Raw genomic sequence first — 16,440 nt, forward strand, 5'->3', positions numbered from 1 at the left:
GAAAAACAAATCTTGGAGGATAAGAAGTGTAGAAGACTACACAAAAATCATATGAGTTACAATAATAATGAGAAGTTACGTGAGATGTAAATCACTTGAAGTGAAACAATTTGTAAACGTGTAGTGAAGAATTGTTAAGGTTTAGAGTTTTTAATCACTTTTGGTACTATAAAGAGCTATTTACAATTCAGAGTGAAACCAAAAGGGAACTGACTTTCCACAGGGAACTGACTTTAATTTCCCCCCCAACAGGATGGCAAAGGGTTGGTCCTGTTCTAATTTAGGGCTAGGAGAGTCCTCATCATGACCTCATCACTTTCTTAGGGTTGCAGCATATGCCCCCAAAGGGTTTTAGAACTTGTAGTTAATTAAAAAGAAGAAACTATTGATTAGAAAAAGAAAAAAGAAAAAAGAAAAAGTGAACTCCCAATTCCTAGCACCTACATTGTCATGATAATTATAATGACACTTAATGGTCCATGCAATCAAATCATTGCTGGGGAGGGAATCAATCTAATTTTTAATGAATTGATCTAACAATATATGTGAATTTAATTGACCTCAGAAGCAAAATAGATATTTTTTTTTAAAAAAAAATTTTATGATACACAAGATTTATCTAGTTTCCAGAGTCATAAATATCATAGTATTGCAAGCTTGAGACTCAGATCTTCCAAGAAGTCTTTTGCAAGCGAAGATCAACACAAAGCAGCATAAGCTTTATTTTAGGGCTACACGTAAGAATAAAACAGGAGGAATTATGTTGAGATGAGAGCCGATGGAGCAGATATCAACATTTGATGAATAATGCAAAAATTCTTTTGAACAATTTTCAGTCATAGTCTCTGAGACATGTAAAAAGGAATGCAAACGAAGCGGCACACAGGTTAGCTCAAGCAGTTTGAATGGAAGGTTTCCCTTCGTTAATTGGTGATATTGTACCACCTAAATAAGATGTCTCTTCTTGATTAATGAAAATCTTCAAGTTCCTAAAAAAATTAAAAAAAAAAATAAAAAGCAAGAGAAAACATAAGTCCACAAATTGAATGGTTGATTTGTAAGATGAGATGAGCCAAATATAAAAAAAATGTTGACCCCTAACATTTCTCAAAATATATATATATATATATATATATATTTGGGTTTCAGTAAAAAATTTTAGTTCTGCCTCTATTTATAATATAAATATTTTCCAATTTCACCGATTATATAAAGTACTAGAGTGTCATATGAATGTTTTTTTCTTTCTGATTAAGTGCTCATTTGTACACATACACACATTCTCAACCTGCCAAGTGCCATGGCTTTTCAAAAAGCTAACCCTTTCATGCATTACAATAATAATAAAGTAGCTAGTCTTCCTGTAATCCACCAAAATATCCTCCTCCTTTCCCCCACTGCCACTATATATAACTCATTGCTTCCACTGCTCTATTTTCAGCCATGTGAAGCCTCTCTCAGCAATTTCAATTCCTTCACTTTCTCTTCTTAGTTACTTTCCAAGTCGTTTTCCAAAAGTGCTTTTAAACCCATATATACTTAGAAAATTCCTTGTTTCCCATTTCCACAATACGGAATATCCAATCGAGGCAGAAAAGTATAGAGCCATGAATATTTTTAGAGCATAAGAATACCCATTTCCACAACATTATCTCCTTACTACATTCATATTATAAAAGAATTTTTAGAGGATAAGAAGAGTTAGAAGGCTACACAAAAGTCATATGAGACTTACAGTAATAATAAAGAGTTACGTGAGATATAAATCCCTTGAAGTGAAAAAGTTTGTAATGTGTAGTCAAGAAATTGTTAAAGTTTAGAGTTTTTAGTTGCTTTTGGTATCGTGGGGAGCTATTTACAATTCAGTGAAATCAAATGAACTGACTTTTTTATTTTTCTCTTTTTTAAATAATAAAACAAAATTAATTGATACCGACTCAATTAAAAGCACATTGTCTATTAATAGTTTCGTCACTGATTCCAAATGAGAGGCCATGAGCATCACTACAAAAAAAAAAAAAAAAAAAACATTCTTAGCGTTTTTCATATTGGGATATGGGCAAAGCGTCAGTATTTTTAAAATTTCTTAACGTATTTTCTAATACGCCATTGTTCCTAAAAAAAAAAAAAAAAAAAGTGCATGGCGTATATATAATACGACATTAAGTAAATTCATTTTCCTAGCATATGCAAGACATATGCCAGGAAAATATTTATTTTTTTCCTAGCTTAAATTTATATGTGAGGAAAGTGCATTATATATGTTTAACGCTTTTAATGGTGTATACTGCCAATAATTTCCTATTTGGGGTGCAGGAAATTGGAAAAAAAATAAAGAAGATAATTTTTCCGCATTGTATATGTCCCTAAAATTTTATTTTATTTTATTATTATTGTTTTATTTTTCCTTTTCTTTGAACGTGCATATATACGCACTTCTGTTCTTCTTGCTCTCTGTCTTGGGCTTGATTTAATTTGTAAGATTTCGATTTAGGTATTTTTGGATTTCGATTTATGTGGTGGCTTTGTTGAATTTATTGCTTGATCGGAAAATGGTGTTTCAGATTTTTGTATGTGTTTTTTTATTGGATTTGATCGAATCTGGTGGATGTGTGTTTTGATTCTTTCATTTATTCATTGTTTTGTGTTTGTTTGTTTGCAGTTTAAGTCTTAGGAGATCATTGATATCATAAAGGACTTCGAGGAGCAAGGTCATCTTTATTGGATCTCCTAATATAACACGCCAATTATTATTGAAAAACAGATAGAAGACTAAATCAGAGTTTTACATTAAGTTAGAGATAGCATGAGATAATCGTATCTCATAATTTGTGATTGTTTTGATTGTATCTTATTTTATCTCGATTGTACGTATATTTTTTGAATACTTGTAATAGCATTATCTCAGTATAAGATCTGTTTGTATATTTTAAATTTTGCGCGTAAGTCTATTTATAAATACATGCATGAGAAGACAAAGTCCTCAATTGAGACTTTACAAATCGATAGATTCATTATATTCTTATCAGAATTTTTGTAATTTTGAAATCTATTTTATAGGTTTTAAAAAATTTGGTTATACAGAATTCCCGTATAACCAAATTTTTTTAATACATTACACTAATTTAGTGGCACATACTCTTGTGCTAGCAAGAGTGCATATTCCTATCGCATAAGCATGTGTCAGTAAAGTTTCAAATTTTGTTGGCGCATGAGTATACGCCAACAAAAAAAAAAATATGCCAACAAAAATTCTTTAACACTGGGTTACCAACACAAAAAAAAAAAAAAAAACTAGAAAACGCCATGATCATATCTTTTGGCGTTTATTATATGATTAGTAACATTTAAAAAACGCTACTAAATTTTTATTTTTTATTTTTCAGTGGCACATCCATAGTATTGGGAGAGTTCTCATCGTGACCCATTATTTTTTATTTTTTTGGCGTTTCTTACTGTTGTGCAGAAAGGTGTTACTGTTGCAGCATGTGCTATGTTTTGTGTACCTAGTGAACTCAGCTCTACCATTTAACATTCGTATTGCCCCCAATAAGTTTGAGATTATTGATTAGCAAAAGAAAAAGAAAAAGTGAACTCCCAATTCCTTGCACCAATATTGTCATGATAATTATAATGACACTTAATGGTCCATGCAATAAAATCATTGCTGGGGAGAGAATCAATATAATTTTTTATGAATTGATCTAACAATATATGTGAATTTAATTGACCACATAAGCAATTGGAGCAAATATGAACATTTGATGAATGATGCAAAAATTCTTCTTGACAAATTTTTGTCATGGTCTCTGGAATAAGCAAAAAAGAATGCAAATGAAGCGGCTCACAAGTTAGTAAAGATTGTTATTTTTCAATCTTTCAATCACGTTAGGATGGAAGACTTTTCTCCGTTCATTGGTGATATAGTAATTGCTGAACAAAATGTCTCTTCCCTATTCATGAAAATCTCGGAATTTCTAATAAATAAATAAAAAGCAAGAGGAAACATACCTGTGAATATGGACAAATTCAAGATATATGTCAAGGTGTCAAATTCAATTAACAAGTGCACAGAATTCAAGCAAATGCACACAATTATAAAAAATAAAATAAAAATCTAACTACTCATATTCACATAAAGCATTTTACTCATATCCACACACACACGAAAATAAATAAATAAATAATTGCAATCCTCTTACCTGTATAATGATTTAGCATGTAAAACTTTGATTGTGGCCTTCTGGGTCTATATTAATAAGCTATGCCTTTTTAATATCTTTATAAAAAGTTTTTGGACCCATATTGAATGATTGACAAACTTTAATGAGTACTTACACTTTATTAATTTCTTTATTAAAAGTGTCTAGACGCCTTGCCTTTCAACTTGCATAAAAAGTAGGCTTGACGGGTGGAGTAATGCTATTTGTCTTTTTTTATGTCATTTCTCTTTCTTTCCTTTTCTACTCTCCGCTCCTACCCACTTCCTCCCCTTTTTTTATTTTATTTTTTATTTTTTTATTTTTTATTTTAATGTTTGTAGGTGTTCTCCAACCAAATCAGCAACTTCGGCTTTTCCGCTATCCATCCGTCCACCTTCTTTCGTGTTGTGCCGTTCATCTCCTCCTTGTTCGCTGTTGCTACTACTTGCTAGTTGTTTGTTTGTGTTTTTTGTTTTGAATAAGAGATTTCTTCTCTCTATATCTACCCTCATGAGTGAAAAGGAGTAATTAGGTATGAATGGTTATTTCTCACGGCCTGGAGGTGTGAGGGGTTATCTCTCACAGCCGGTTTAAATAAATTTTGTTAAGAAATTTGGTTACTCATGTCTTAAATCTAGTATGCTCGTAGCAGATATGCTCTTTAACTGTATTTGTACATAAGTTAGCGAAAGATTGAAGTCATAGGTAACACCTGATTGTAATAATTTTTGTTTGTATCTATGACTTTGTAACCTCATTGCATGTGATTATGATTTTTGAAGAGCTTTATGCTATGACAGTTTTTTGCTATGCTTTGTAAAAACTTTATGTTCATAATCTTTAATCAATGAAATCCTCGGATACTGTTAAAAAAAATGTTCATGTTAGGAGGATTGCAAGTTCTCTTTATGTATGTATAACACGAGGAATTGACAACAGCTAAAAAGAGAAAGTTTTTAAATTTCTAACAAGATATTTGAGCCATGTATTTAAAATTGAATCGGCCAAATTAAAGATATTGAACCCGATCTCAATTACGTATAAAAATTAAAATGCATTAGTCTAGACATGTACCCCACACAGACAAGGATTCTTTAGATTTAAAGTTAGTTTATCCAACTGTGTATATAAAGTTAATACTAATATGTTTTTTAAACAATTAAAATAATATAAAATAATATATATCGTTTTATATATCAATTTTAAATTATAATCATAAAATTAATACTATCCATTTTATTTATTTTGGAGGGTTTGGCAAATCACCTTCTCTTTCTTTCACTGTCTAAAAAGAAGTCAACTTATTTTCAAAACAACTATCAAATAACTTTTTCAAGTTTTTCCCATATTTATATCACATCAGCCACTTCTCATTATTATTTAAAAAATAATAATGAGAAGTGGATACGTTCCCTTCTTCCTGAAATCAAAGTGGATGTGTCATTGTCATAGGTGTGTGCCTAAATCTAATTCTATGGACCAAGCAAGTCGTTGTGGAGCTTTTTAAGTGCAATATATCCAAGCTTTTTAACCTAAGGTTACTCACCGCAAGAAACACCCAATGGCCAAATAAATTAATTTTTTTTTATAAAAAAAAAAAAAAAAAAAAAAAAAAATTTAGGGTGGGCCCTTAGGGTAGCCAAACCACCCCCAAAGCTCTTAGGGGTGATTCGGCCACCACCATTTTACAAGTTGGGGGTGGCCGAATCACCCCTATAGGCCATCAGGGTGGTTCAACCACCCCCTTGCTGGCCATTAGGGGTGGCTCAAGCAACCTCCTAGCTAAAATGAGGTGGCCAGTCACCCCCAATTTTCTTCCATTTCTGCCTTTTTTTTTTTTTTTTTTTTTTCATTAGAGTTACCATTTTTTTTTTCTCCATCATAGGTGGCACCAAAAACATAGGTACCACCTATGATATAATGCCACGTCGACTGGTGAATTGATTTGGCCTCAATATGTGGTATTAGGGACATGTGTTACCATCTTATACATGCTGACGTGAAGATCTGTTAAATATTTGTACTGATCATGGACAAATGTACCAAGTGGGTATTTTCAATAATTATAAGTACTAGTTGGGACAGTTTTTAAAATAGAGAGGTCTATTTGATTTTGGCTCTAATCACAGGTACTAAAATTGCATTTAACCCTTAATTTAAATTGGTAAATTGACAAAGTTAAGTTTGAACTTAGGACCTATAATTTTAATATCATGTTAAATTACCACTTGTTTTATAAGTATAAGTTTACAAAAAAAAAATGGTTAAATGCAATTTTAGTACCTGTACGTGGTTATGACCAAAATCAAACAACCCCATCGGTTTCAAAAAATGTCACAGTTGGTACTTGTAATTATTGAAAATACCAACTTGGTGCTTCCATCCAGGTTCCGTCCAAATTTTTAACGGATCTCCACGTCAGCATACTTAAAAATGGGACACACATGTACCTAATGCCACCTAAATCAGCCGAATCAGCATATTATATAATGCGGCTGGATATCACAAGTGATACTTATGTTTTTGGTACCACGTGGACTGCAGAAAAAAAAAAAAAAAAAAAAAAAAAAAATTGCAGCTCCAATATTTTTTTATTTTTTATTTGGCCCTTGGGGTGGCCGAACCACCTCTAAACGGCTCAGTCTGGGGTGGCCAAAACAACCTTAGGCCAAACAAGCCACTGCTGTTTGGCCTGCAATGGTTTCGGCCACCCCCATTTTGCAAGTTGGGGGTAATTCGGCCACTCTTCCTCCCCCCCCCCCCCCCCCCCCCCCGGTATCACTTGTGATATATGGCCACGTCATATGAAATACTGAGTTGGCTTAAATATGTGGCATAAGGGACATGTGTCATGTTTTTAAGTGTGGTAACATTGAGTCATGTTAAAAAGTTTGACAGAACATGAACAGAAGTACCAAATTGGTATTTTCAATAATTACAAGTACCAGCTGTGATAATTTTTGAAACCAAGGTGGCTGTTTGATTTTTACTCAAATTTCATTTTTTTTTAAAAAAATCAATCATTTAATAAAAAGTTTAACAATAACCAAATATAATTATTGATATGTTTGACTCTTTTCTCATGAGTAAAGGGGGACTGTTTTTGCAATTCTATTGAGTAACAAAAAATGTTAGGAAACATATGCAGCCCCAATTGCTAGCAATACAGACATTCCCCATTCTCTAAATATGAATTATCTCTAGCTCAAATAAATTAAATTAAATTAAATTATAAAAAAAAAAAAAAAAATCAATCTTCTAATATGGAAAGGCAAAATTGTCTTTTGACCCTAGAGGGTTCCATCCTTCTAGGGTCTCTATCAAATGCTTTTCATCATTTCATTCCATGTTACTGTGCCTCGTTTACTTGATGCTTAATCATTTTAGAAAGCTTCTTGATGCTACCGATCCACCGCCAATGTTGGTGAACTAATGGCTTTTTGTTTGCGTTGAAAAATATAATTTTTTTTTTTTTAAAAAAAAAAAAGCATTTAGTTTTCAAGCTTCTCCCAAACCCAATTTTTGGCTCTTTTAGAGGGGAAAAAAAATTAAAAAAAAGTGCTTTTAAATTTTTTATCCAAACTAACTTGTTTTTGCTTTGCTCATCTTTTAATGTACAAAAAATATTTTTAAACTCCTTAATGCAATTTCAAACGAACTCTTAAACCTTAAAAAATTAATCTCACCGATACAATATTTTCATATCTCCTCATGATTAATAGCTCTACTTGACTCTTTTAATAGTAGTATTAGCAAGCTTACCAAATTTTACTCACCAAAATAACTAAAAGTACAATTTTCTTATTTTAACTATCCACTTTTTAAAGCACTCCGAACAACCTTACCATTTTAACAATTCTCTTTGTTATTCCATTAAATATTCTTTCTTTCTCTCTCTCTCTCTCTCTCTCTCTCTATATATATATATATATATATATATATATATATATATATATATATTGATTTTTGCTAATGGCATCCGTGTGTGTGGATAACGGATCATGGATGTGGGCGGTTAATATCCACCTGCATGTATTCCCCTAAAGCACAAGCAATAGCACATATGGCTCCGGTTTTCATGTTGGGGGTTGGTAGAACCCGAATTTAGTTTTGGAGAAATTTTACTATATTTTTTAGACTCCTGAACTTTCATCACTTTTATAATTATTCTTTTAAATTTAAAAATTCTCAATTTAGTGCATGTATCGAACTTTCAAATTTTTTGCAAAGTCATCAATCTGTTAGTTTTTTCTGTTAAATCCTAATTAATGATGTCAAAATTACAAAAATACCCTCTCTCTATATATATTTTGAAGAAAAAAAAATTTGCAAAGATTCAGGCGTTGGTCATGATTTAATAGAATTTACAAAAATACTTACGTCTAAATTTTTATAAATTTTTATTTTATTATTTTTTAATAAAAAAATTGATATTTTGACAAAATTTAACAAAAACTTTTAAGAAAATAGTGACATTGTACAAAATTAAAAATTTAATACATAAAATTGAAGTTTTGAACTTTTAAAAATAATACAAAAGTGACAAATTCAGGACAGTCAGAAGTAAAGTTTACCTGTCTTCTTAAATCTAGCTCTTCATAAAATAATAATAATAATAATAATAAAAAAGAGAAAAAAAAAAAAAAAAATCAAATCACAAACACCCACACACATGATACATCAGTGACAGCTAGCTTTGATGATGATGAATGATGCTGAAGAATGCATGTCATGGACATGAGGGAATATTTTAACATAATTACATAGCTTTATATTAGGGTTTTTGGCAAGAGCTGTAAACAAAACGATTTATAAAAGAAGATAAAAAGTAAAAACTGGGATAGGTCAATAGGGTGGGGACAGGAGTGGGTAATCCTTTTGTATTTACCCATTTCACTTAGAAGAATTAAGGACGGGACAGTAGTAGGTAAGATTTTAATATTCTCCGTCAACTTTATGGACTTAAACTTTTGTTTAATAGGTAAGGTGAAATATTTAATTTAAATTATGTAAATTGACAAAGTTAAATTTGAGCTAAGGTTTTTAAATTATAATACTATATTAAATTATTACTTATTTTATAAGTTTAAGTTTATTAAAAATAAAATAACAAAAAAACGTTACGAAACATACGTTGTCCCAACTGTCAACAACACAAGCATTTTTTTTCTCTCTTTTAAATTTGAATTCTCTCTAATTCAAATGAATTGAAAAATAATAATAATATTTTAATATCCAATGACAGAATTATCTGTTGACCCTAAAGCATGGTGGAGGTCCTTTGAGGGTTTGTAGCCCTCCAAAATTTTAAAATCCTCTTTTTTTTTTATTTTTAAGGGGAAAATCTACTTTATCTCCTTGAAATTTTAGGAGTTTTTTAATTTAAGCTCCAAAGTTTAAAAAGTTGCAATGTACCCTCCCAATGTTTCAAAAATTTTCAATTTAAACCTTCCGTTACAATTTCCGTTAAATTTGACGGAAATTTTTTAAAAAAAAACCTGAGGGTAATTATGTAATTTTAGAGATTTCCATCAAATTTGACGGAAGGTTTAAATTGAAAATTTTTGAAATATTGGGTGGTACATTACCACTTTTTAAACTTTGGGATTCAAATTGAAAAACTCTTAAAACTTCAGGGGTAAAGTGAATTTTTTCATTTTTTTAATATACCCTTAGAATCATGTTTTTCGCCCTCCTTTTTTTTTTTTTGGATAAATCTTTTTCACAAAACGAAAAGTCTAATTCTGCCCCTACCTAGAAGGTTACATCCCTCTAGCCTCTAGGGTCTCTATTAATTGCTTTTCATCTTTTAATTTCATGTTACTGTGCCACGTTTACTTCATGCTTTAGCCTTTTTTATTTATTTTTATTTTATTATTTATTATTTTTAATAAATTGTTTACACTGTGCCTAGGCTTGTGAGGTCTCTATCCATTGCTCTTTCATAAACTCTTCATTTATGAAAGATGTGTCCTTTCATTTTATCGTATTAGTGTGCCTCGTTTGCTTCATGTACTCATGTCTTTTTGTTTTATAGTTTTATAGTTTTTTTTTTTTTTTAATAATTTAGAAAGATTGGTCGAAAAGATCAATTGTAACTATTTTACTTGAGCATGATTATAGTAGCATCTGCTCGTTAGAAACCACACAAGAAGAGTTTAAAAGGTAGGAACCGCAGAAATAACACTTTTTAAGCTCCTTAACTCAATTTCAAATGAACTCTTAAGCCTTTGAAAATAATCTCACTAAGAGCATCCTTATTGAATTCTTTAAATAAAAGTTCAATTCGAAGATAAAAACTCATTTTTGTAAATTTGAATAGCTACTTTTAAATGAACAAAATATCAAACTCACTATATTTTTCTCTACTTTAGTTAAATGTTATTATTTTCTTATTTTTTTAATTATTATTTTTTTGTTCTTGATAGATGAGAGAGAGAAGAAAAATGAATATATACAATTAAAAAACTAAATAACTTTCACTTTTTGGCACTTGGTATTTAGAGAGCCTTGTTGATCAAAGTTAAATTTGAAATAGAGTAGAAAGTTTGTTAAATGACTATTTTTATGAGTTTTTTTTTTTCCAACTTTTAAAGAAAAGTCAAATTTAAAGAGCTCAATAGGAATGCTCTAATACAATATTTTCATATCACCTCATGATTAATAGCTCTCATTAACTTTTTTAATAGCATTATTAGCAGCCTCATCAAATTTTACTCATCAAAATGGCCAAAAGTATATTTTCTTTTTCTCTATTTTAACTACCAACTTTTTTAAAGCACCTCAGCAGCCTCATAATTTTAACAATTATCTTTTAATATTATTTTCAAAAATTTATTTATTATTTCCAACTTTTATATTTTTGAATGCTTGTATTTTCCTAGTAGTCATATTTTTTAATATTTATCTTATTCTAACGGTAATATTTTTAAAATTTTGTATTTTTCTTAACAGCCATATTTTTTAAATTATGTGGAGAGAAAATGGCACTCTTTAGAAACGGCGCTAAGCAAAATGGGAAAGAAAATGGAGCAGATAGGCATGCCCGAGAAAAATACGGGTTTCCTATTAATCTCTTTCTTAATATTAGGTTTACAAACAAATTTTATAAAAAAAAATTTTACAATATGATATGGCATAACATGATAAATTCAACTTTTGAAAAATCCGATTATATTACTTTTGTAAAATTTGTTTAACATTTTTCTTTCTTGAAATTATTAAAAGTAACTGTTGAGATCCGGTTAGAAGCTTTTGTAATACGCAGGCAAAATACTAATGTTCGTCGGACCCATGAGTGAGGCATCAGGCATGCATGGTAGCCAATAAAGGCACCACCCACTAGTTCAACTACGCCAGAAGAATCTTTTCAGCTGACCCAATCCCCAATTATACTACTTTTGTAAAATTTGTTTAATATTTTTCTTGAAATTATTAAAAGTAACTGTTGAGATCCGGTTAGAAGCTTTTGTAATACCCAGGCAAAATACTAATGTTCGTCGGACCCATGAGTGAGGCATCAGGCATGCATGGTCGCCAATACAGGCACCACCCAGCACCCACTAGTTCAACTACGCCAGAAGAATCTTTTCAGCGGACCCAATGCCTCTCAGTGGGCAATTATTAGGGCAATTGAGATCGGTGGAAGTATTAGGATAACTGTGCACTTTTTTTTTTAAAGATATTTTTTTAAAAAAAAAAATTGAATGAGTGTGTTTGGTAATGGGTTTTGAGAAGGAAAAAAAAAAAAAAATTCATTGATATGATATCAAACATAATGAAGTTTATAAATTTTTTTTAGAAAAAAAGCGAAGAATATTGGCCCAAAAAATTATTGATATGATATAAAATTTCGAAATTTTTTTATATGAAAAAGTGAAAAAATCTTGTTTTTATTGATTTTTTTTTATTTAAATAGTAATAAGTAATATGTAAAAAAATTATAATGTTTTTATGTTGATTTTTTTTTTTTTTTTTTTTTGGAGAAATTATGCGTCAACACTATCAAAGGGACGAAAAGGATGATGACTTTTTCTGTAATAGTTTGGATAGGATGATGGCCTAGAAAATGTTTGATGTGATATAAAGTTTTGAATTTTTTTTTTATGAAAATGTGAAAAAAAAAAATTATTGATTTTTTTTATTTAAATAGTAATAAGTAATATATATAAAAAAATTATAATATTTTTAAGTTGATTTTTTTTTTTATTATTATTATTATTATTATTATTATTATTTATAGAAATTGTCCATAAACACTAACGAAGGGACGAAAAGGATGATGCCTTTTTCTGTAATAGTTTTGATAGGATGATCACTTTTTCTTTTTTCTTTTTTTTTTCTTTTTTTAAATTTTATTTTTATATGTAAAAAGTGAAAATGAGAGGATAGGTCATTTCCAAATGTAATCTTTTTTGGATTGCAGTTGAAAAGACTGTTTTGATTTGATATAAGGATATATGAAAGAAGTTTTTTTTTTTTTTTTTTTTTTTTTTGGGTTGAAACAAACTTAAAAGTATTAACAAACAATTTCGAACCACCTTTTATATTTATGTCATGCGAGAATAAGTTTTTCAACCAAAAAAAAAAACACACCGTCTAAAAAGTTTTATCAAATAAAATATATATTGTTTGCACCGTTTTAAAATGAACACTTCCATTCTCGACACATGAAAGAGAAAGAAATGGTATCTTGTATGGCATAAGGTTGGCTATCATGGGATGGCAAGAGTGGTCTGGCGGCTCTCAATAGCTTGTTTGGAGGTAGTCGAACCATTTTTGTAGCAAAAACAAAAAAGTTTAGCTATCTCCAACGACCAGTTTCGAAGAAAAGATAAATCGCTCTTCTAATAGTAGTAGTTTGGCAATTTTCAAAAGTTAGCTTGGATAGTCGAATCACCTCAATGGCCAAAAATGGTGTTTCGATCATTTTACCAACCACCCCCGACAGCTTGCACGACACTCGTTGGACTTAGAAGTATACGTTTTTTTTTTTTTTTTTTTAATCATTTATTTTAAATGAATAGTCCAAATAAAAATTAAAATAAGTGGTCCAAATAAAAAAATATTGCATGGAATACAATACCTTAACCATTGCACAGAATCTTATTCCAATCATCGGGGGGGCCTCGTCAACAGGAAGATGCAGTGATATGAGAAGACATTTTCTGACGTATAATTCATGCCATTAGAATAACACCCACTCGTGGATCTCCTTTTATTTGCTTGTTGCCTTATTCTATTTGGCTTTAGGGAAAGGATCCTAAACTTTGTTTGAGGCAAATGCGGATCTTTGTTAATACTTTAGTTTGACTTATTTCTTAGAGAATATGTAGTCACACCGGGAGTCACAACTCATATTTGCATATATTGAATTTGGGTCGTGTCGAGGTATATGTAATATGTATAAGACTATATAAGTCAATCTTAACTTGAACTATTTAAAATTAAACACGTTAAATCCATCAGTCCTAAACCTCTAATTTTGTATCGAGTTTATGACAGGTTCGAGGGTCATGTAAAAAATTGCATGGCATTATGTCGTATGTTGCGCTCAGGTTGTGTCAAAACATATGTATAAGACTCTACAGGTCAATCCTAACTCGATTAATTTAATTAAATGGGTCAAACTCTTCAACCCTATTATGAATTTGTTTCGAATTCGCAGGTCGTATTAAAAATTGTCAGCCTTAATCCACATCATCGGAACACTACTTTCAAGTGAAATGGAAAGGAAACATTTTGTAGCAATTTTATTTTATTACATTTAATGGTATGTGATGCAATATAATAAAGGGAAATTATATATAAACTCCTTAGGTCAACGCGTTTTTTTTAAAAACTCTCTAGGTATATTTTTTTAGAAATTTAGTCCTTGGGTCACTCGAAACTACTAAAAAACTCTCTACCGTCAATTTTTGTTAACTGCCATTAGTCCATTCAAAACTCTCCATTTTATCTGATTAAAATATTCATTTTTTATTAATTTAATTAAAAAAATTAAATCTTTAAAAAAAAAAAAAATTTTGAAGGTGCACCGCCACCCTTGGCCACCCCCCAAACCACTAATGGGGTGGCTCGAGCCACCCCCTTGGGGGTTTGGGGTGGCCTGCGGGGCCACCCCTCCACCCATGGGGTGGTGGCTCGCGGCCACCCCATGGGTGGTTTGGGGGGTGGTGGCACCGCCACCCTTGGCCACCCTTCAATTTTTTTAAAAAAAATTAAATTAATAAAAAATTAATATTTTAATCAGATAAAATGGGGAGTTTTGAGTGGACTAATGGCAGTTAACAAAAATTGACGGTAGAGAGTTTCTAGTAGTTTCGAGTTACCAAGGGACTAAACTTCCAAAAAAAAAAAAAAAAACTTCAGAGAGTTTTTAAAAAAAAGCGCGTTGACCTAAAGAGTTTATATATATTTTCCTTATAATAAATACGTTGTCACATTATTTTTTTTAAAAAAATTAATAACATATCATGTGCACTATTAAATACAACAAAATAAAATTATAACCACTTGTCCTAAAGCAACCATGGTAGAGACTAGAGATCAGATTTGTATTGGAAGTTTCAACATGTACTAACTCAAGTCGCATAGTTAATTTTTCCATATAAAAGAGAGATGGGCGTAATTCCAAATTTGATATATATATATATATATATATATATATATATATATATTTTTGGTAGAATTAGATGAGATGAGATGAGATGTTCAATAATCTTATTTGATTACAACAAAATCATCAATTTCAGAAAGAAAGAAAAAAAATTGTAAAAGTTAAAAATATTTGAAGGAAAAGAAAAACTAATATCGTTTATAAATTCTTTCCATTGTTCCTTGGATCAAATAGTCCAAAAAGAAACATATACAACTTTAATTAAATGATTAAATTTATTTACATAATCTTCAAAGATAATTAATGATTTAGCATGATATAAAAGTAAAGATCTTTTGTTCAAACCTTGTCTCAGTTATTAACTTTCTATTTTACGTCCATACATAAATAAAAGTGTCAGAATATTAATGAAATCAAAGAAAAAGTGAGTTTGTCATTGTCACGTCAAGAGAGTGTAAAATAATAATAAATACATCATTTATTTTTCCTACGGACAAAGATCCTAGTATCCATTCCACACCACTTGAAATACAAATGAGTCATTTTATGGTCATGATTTAATATTGTTACATTTAATAATATACAAAATGACACATCATTCTGATACATTAACTATATGCCATCACGTACGAAAATGATTTCCATTTCAAATTAAATGAATAGTATCTATTTTATGGTCAAAATTTGAAGTTGATGCATCTAACAACATACATAATTTTACATTATTTAATTATTACTTCATATACACCATTAGATGTGTTCACTAACTTTACTACATGCAATCATGTAGAACAGGAATCTTCTCCATTTCAAATTAAATGAATTTATGGTCAAGATTTAAAGTTTGTGTATCTAACGGTATACATGATTTCATATTATTTAATTTTTTATAAAATGTTCCAATATTAATTTTATATACACTGTTGGATACATACCCTAGGTCCATAACTTTAAATTTTGACAATAAAAATATGGATAACTTCATTTAGGACCTCTAAACTACCATGCGTTTTGAGAAGACCCCACCCAAATTTTAAAAACTCTCAATTTCACCCCTATAAACTTTCAATTTGATGCAATTGACCCCCTGCATCAACTTTTTGCCGTTAAACCCTAACAAAAACCACTAAGAAGACCAAATTACCATCCTTTTTTTTTTTTTTTTTTTTTCAATTTCAATTTGAAATTAAGGGTAAATTTGGAATTTTATAAAAGTTTAAGGTATATAAAGGTCATTTCATCACTTTTAACATCCAAACACAGATAGAGGGTAGGTGGATTGCGTCAAATTGAAACTTCGGAGAGTGAAATTGAGAGGTTTGGAGGAATTTTCTTAAATCGTGTGGTAGTTTATAATTGGGGAAAGTCTACATACCCCCTTCAAATTACCACCAAATTGACAATGTTCCCACCAAACTACCAAAAATTGTCAATGTTCCCCTAATGATGAAATTACCCTTAGTACAATAAAAACAAAAACACTAAAACTTCTTAAAAAAACCTAAAACTAACCAAAAAAAAAAAAAAAATCCAAACGGTGGCCAATTTTTTTTTTTATATAAAAATTGAAAATTTTCGTTTTTTTTTTTTCAAAAATTTTTGTTTCATAATTTTTTTTTA

The sequence above is a fragment of the Corylus avellana genome, chromosome 2, assembly GCF_965113065.1.
Source record: "Corylus avellana chromosome 2, dhCorAvel1.hap1.2, whole genome shotgun sequence".
Classification (NCBI taxonomy): Eukaryota; Viridiplantae; Streptophyta; class Magnoliopsida; order Fagales; family Betulaceae; genus Corylus; species Corylus avellana.